Source organism: Schistocerca piceifrons, chromosome X (genome assembly GCF_021461385.2).
Source record: "Schistocerca piceifrons isolate TAMUIC-IGC-003096 chromosome X, iqSchPice1.1, whole genome shotgun sequence".
NCBI lineage: Eukaryota > Metazoa > Arthropoda > Insecta > Orthoptera > Acrididae > Schistocerca > Schistocerca piceifrons.
This window is the reverse complement of record NC_060149.1, coordinates 800,783,585-800,788,935: the sequence shown is the minus strand read 5'-3', so window position 1 is coordinate 800,788,935 and position 5,351 is coordinate 800,783,585. Positions and strand designations below refer to the sequence as shown.

Genomic DNA, 5,351 nt, shown 5'->3' with positions numbered 1-5,351 from the left:
GTAACATTCTAAACAGAATTTCAAAACGATCTCTGCTCATTACTTTCGCGGGAATGTTAGAATAAGCAGTGGATCTTTTGCAGGCAACCTACGGCAGTAAGTTTCACCAAAACCATCCACAAAATTAGTCAAAACAACCGTTTTATTTAAAACTTGTTTGTTGGCACCCACTGATTCAAACGTTTGGAAACCATTGTTGTTTGTGTAGCATTAGTATTGGTTTGTTCACTGACGTGTTCCAAGATTCCATCTATGACAAACAGTTCCTAAAAATGAAACTTCCTGGCAGATTAAAACTGTGCGCCCGACCGAGACTCGAACTCGGGACCTCTGCCTTTCGCGGGCAAGTGCTCTACCAACTGAGCTACCGAAGCACGACTCACGTCCGGCACTCACAGCTTTACTTCTGCCAGTACCTCGTCTCCTACCTTCCAAATTTCTCATTCTGGAAACATCCCCCAGGCTGTGGCTAAGCCATGTCTCCGCAATATCCTTTCTTTCAGGAGTGCTAGTTCTGCAGGTTCGCAGGAGAGCTTCTGTAAAGTTTGGAAGGTAGGAGACGAGGTACTGGCAGAAGTACAGCTGTGAGTGCCGCGCGTGAGTCGTGCTTCGGTAGGTCGGTTGGTAGAGCACTTGCACGCGAAAGGCAAAGGTCCCGAGTTCGAGTCTCGGTCGGGCACACAATTTTAATCTGCCAGGAAGTTTCATATCAGCGCACACTCCGCTGCAGAGTGAAAATCTCATTCTGGAAGTTCCTAAAGATCTTAGACTTTCCTAAATTTTGCGTAACTGGTCGTCTCTTGGAAGTTGTCATTTTACCACACCACGCCCATTCATACGCCAACTCAACAACCGTTAAGTGGTGTACCTAAATTTTGTTTACCTACTTAGCTTGGCGTTAGTTGCTGAGGCAGTGTTTCCCTCGGTAACGCCATTGTGCTAGGTGGCAAACAAAGCCAGTTTATGAGCTCAGCCGACACGCGGAAAGTGGTCGCTGGATGGTGGGACTGCCGCCCCAACGAATGCCCAATAAAATCGGCTCCGCGCTAAATGTGTTAACGTTCAGTGAACCTTAAACAGTTTTCACAAGCAATAAAAATTTTTTTGGGATTATTATTTTCTTGAAATGGGTTGCCTGAAGAAGAGTGTAGCACCCAGGAGTGGAGGAAACAAAATGAAACTTTACGGGTTGAAAGAGCATCTGATGTTATTTCAGTGACTACAAAATAGTGTTGGATTCGCAAACAATCACGCACTTACCAGTTTTAACGTTGCACGCCCTCTGTCCTCAATGTATGCATGATTCGATTAGGTAGGGAGTCATAGAGTTTCGCGACAATTTGTCGTTGACCCGTACCGTTGAGATCTTCGGTTCCACACTGTAACGCCTCCTGTCTGGTGAAGCAGTGGGGAAAGATCTAATGGGGCGCAAATGAGCTCTGGTGTGAGCCTCCGAACGGTAAGGTTGCCTCTAGGTGACGTAAACTGCCTGTTGAAATGGCTAGTGAGTATGCAGGAGGGAATGTGTTGTGGCTAGTCATACTGAGTAAAAATATTTAATAGCCACTTTTCTGGACCCCGTAGTTGTCTCCCATTGCGACGCAGTGGTTTGAAATTAGGCTCGAAGATGCCTACATCCTTTCTTTGGAATCGCGCAAAAATGTGGCGCGCTGCGGAGACACCATCGGGCTCGGCAAAGCAACAAATAAGAAAGTTTCGACACATGCGAAAAAGGCCAGAGCTCAGATGTACGTGTGAGTTGTAAGGTGGGTTGACGTCACATTAGCAAGAAATTTCGCCACAGTTCTGGTCAACGCCATCGTGGTCGTGTCACACCACGAGAATGTCGTCACATTCTCCCTGAAACACATCTCATCTCCTCTCTTCAAACTTGTGTGATGGAGGTCACAACCGCGACGCCCAGCGTTGAAGTCACATAGTTTTCTTATGGGTGGCTGAAGAGAGCATCTCAGACACCCTACTGCACAGAATCGACACAAAAGAGCCTCGGGAGGTGGCATAAGGGGTGTAAATGAAACCTCTCCATCCCTTTGGCATTCTTTTATACTCGTTTCGCGGTCTGAAACGTCAGTTTGATGTGCAATGTGTGACACAGCGACGTTCTGAACAAATGTTGACAATGCTGACACCCCCGAAAGTTTCAATCCTTCTCTAAGGACATCGTGAGGATGCAGTGTCATTAAACGTGATCGAGTGTAGAGCGACCATAGATTTTGCTCTGGTATATAGGATGGAACCACGAGGGACTGCTCAAAACCATCCGCTGTAATCTGAACGCGATCTGAAGTAGCAAATGATTTTTGTGCTTTGTCAATCGTCGTGTTTCGGGAGTTCCAGTGGTGTAATCACGGGGCCTGAGGAAGGGGTATGCACGAATTAAGCGGAAAAGGATCCCCTAAGACCTCCTCTCCCCACACCACCGAGGTACAGCAACACCCTCGGTGCCATCTGCATACCTTTATTGAGCAACTTAAAAAGGTACATGTAAAGAGGCAGTCCCTGTACGATTCCTAGGTTCCTGCGGGCAACCCCTTCAGCACCCCAAAGATTTCATGTGCCTCACTAGAGCGCCAATGTAGTGTCCTTCTGATATAGAGTGTCAAAGGGTTTGCCTAGTTGCAAGTACATAGAAATTGGTCGAGGATGGTTGCCGTACAGGTACATTTTTGAAGTTCTCAGTAAAGGTGCGCGTTTGTCACGGAGGGTGTTGCTGTACCTGGGTTCTGAGAGGGGCCCTTTACCGTTTTATTCACGTGCATGTGAATGTCGCACCACTTCATGTTCACACCACCAGAGGCCGAGAAACAGGAGGGCTAAGAAACATAAACACTCTTTGCTGCTTCGGATCACATTCAGATTTTGTTGAATGGTTTCGAACAGCCCCTAGTTGCTCCACCCTCTAAACCACAGCAAAAATTACAGCTGCGTTACGCTCCAAAGGGGTCAGAACATATTCAGTGGGGCTGCAGGCTCACGATGTCCTTGGAGAAGGTCTTAATCGTCTGGGGGTATCAGCAGTGTCATAGGTTCTCAAGAACATCATTATGCAGAAAATTGCACATCAAACTTACATTTTCGGCTACTAAATGTGTCTTCATGGACACCCAAAGCAAAGGAGTGGTTTCATTTACGTCCTTTATATCACATCCTGAGCCTTTTCGTGTCGATTCCCAGCGTGTTGTAGGTGATATACTCCTTGTTCACCCATAAGAAAACCGCGTCATTTCAACGCTGAGCGTCGCGGTTCTCACTCCCATCGAAGAGTTGTCAAGAGCAAGGGTGTGATGTAGTTAAGGGGAAGTGTCACGACATTTCCATGGTGTGACTCGTCAACGGTGGCTTCGACCAGAACGTCGATTAAATTTTTTGCCAATGTGACCACGATATCCCACCTTACACCTCAAATAAGCTTCTGAGCTCTGGCCTTTTTTTTCACATGAGACGCCACTGTGCTGTTTGAAGTGTTACCGATCTAAAGGGTGACGACACAGAGTGCCAAGCTTTTGCATCGTTTCGGAGGGAAGTTGTAGGCCACTTTGAGCCAACTTAAACACTTCTGTGTTGCAATGGACATAAGTGACGTTTTTTTAATGACACTTTAATTCTTTTGCGCAGCCTGCATTCCACGCAACGACATCAGAAATGTAAGTGGTATCTTCTGACTGTTCCCTACCAATAGCTTTTTAATTGTAGATTGTGTTTCTGGAGTCTTTACAGTTTTCGGCCTTGGAACTGCCTGGAGAATGGTCCTGGGTTCATGGGTAGACACACGGTGTTTGCTTGTACAAGTAGGTTGGATCAGAACCCGAAGGTGGTGTCACTCCAGATTGCTTACAGTCACTTCAGACACAGCCACTTACGCTCTGACATCTGTTGTTGATGGGTGCTTGTTACCAATGTGGATGTTGTGCGTGAGTGGTGCAGAACCCATTTAAAAAGACTAGTATATGACCAATAGTTAACACTAACAATTTCAAGGCATTTTCCATAACGCGCATGAGCAAGGGGGGAGGGGGAACCTTATGTTCCCATAAAAAATTAAAAGAATTCGTTAACTGCTGTTGAATTATATTAACAACATACTTTTAAAGAGATACTGATGTGTACGTAGGGTCAAGAAACTGAAAATCTCTTTTCCCACACTCTTATCAATACCAGTGCGCCTTCAATAACATATGCTACAGATATTATGACAAGAAAAACTGAATTCATTGTTGTTGACTTTTACTCTCAACGTACATGTTAAAGAGATATTAACGTATAAGTAGGGCCCTGAATCTGGAAATATTGAATATGACAGTCATTGGGGAAACTGAGATCTAATACTGATACTTAAATTTTTGGGTTAAGCTGAACTCAGAAATTTAAAACATATATGTAATCTGGTAGAAGAAGTCATTAAAAACAGCACTTTTTTCAGAGTTTTAAAGTATAAAGTAAATGACTAGATTACAATATTTTCAAAAGGTTGGCATAAAGTACTCCCCGCTCCTTGTTACTGAGAGGGTTAACCTGCTGTATTAAATTTACATGAAATTATGGATCACAAGGATGGACAGTAAGTGTTTATATAACTCTTATAAGCAAATACTTTAAGTAAGTATTTTGCTATTATTAGTCGACAGATATGATCAAAATGGATGTACGTAAATACAGAGGATGCATGTTAGAAAAAAATGGCAATTAAAACAGTATGATAAAGTGGATAGCACATGCAAAACACGTATATCTTTACTACGAAAAAGAAACCTTAAGTCCATCACTTTTTGGTAAGCTTTAGTTTCTTCTTTGTGTTATATAGCATTGTTAGATTATATATGTTGGTCTTGCGTTTTGGTTCGTAAGAATTTGTCAGGTCTCTGCAGTTGATACTCAGGCTCGATGGCTACTTGTACACCAATACGATGTTTCAAATGTACTAGTGTTTAGGCTCCATTGTAAGTAAGCCTATATTTGAACAGCGTATCTTCCTTCTCTAAGCGGTCGTGTCTTGAAAGAAAACTGTGGTCTGTAACATACTTTTAAGTTAGTCGATTAATCTCGTACACTTTCTTGTTGAATGGGAATTACTTTGTAAGACATTGGATTCACTCTTGCGGTACCTCTGCAAAACTTTCTATTTCATCAAACCAAAGTTTTTATCACATTCCATTTTGGACTCTTCTCTTACTGGAAATACTATTGTGACACTGTCTGATCTCTTATCGATACGATTGAGGTACTGATGGTCTCTCATTCTGTCCTGAACACGAATCAAAGAATACTGCAAGAATTGTTGCTTTTGGATCAAGGATTTTGCTCACATAATAATTGAAAAAATAATAATATCA

At 43.3% G+C, this 5,351-nt stretch overlaps 1 non-coding gene across 1 annotated transcript; it reads right to left on the bottom strand.

Annotated features, from left to right (window-relative positions):
* Positions 1–299: 299 nt before the first annotated feature.
* Trnas-cga lies at positions 300–374 on the bottom strand. The gene has a single exon. It is a non-coding gene; the product is annotated as a tRNA-Ser (tRNA).
* Between the last annotated feature and the right edge of the window lie 4,977 nt (positions 375–5,351).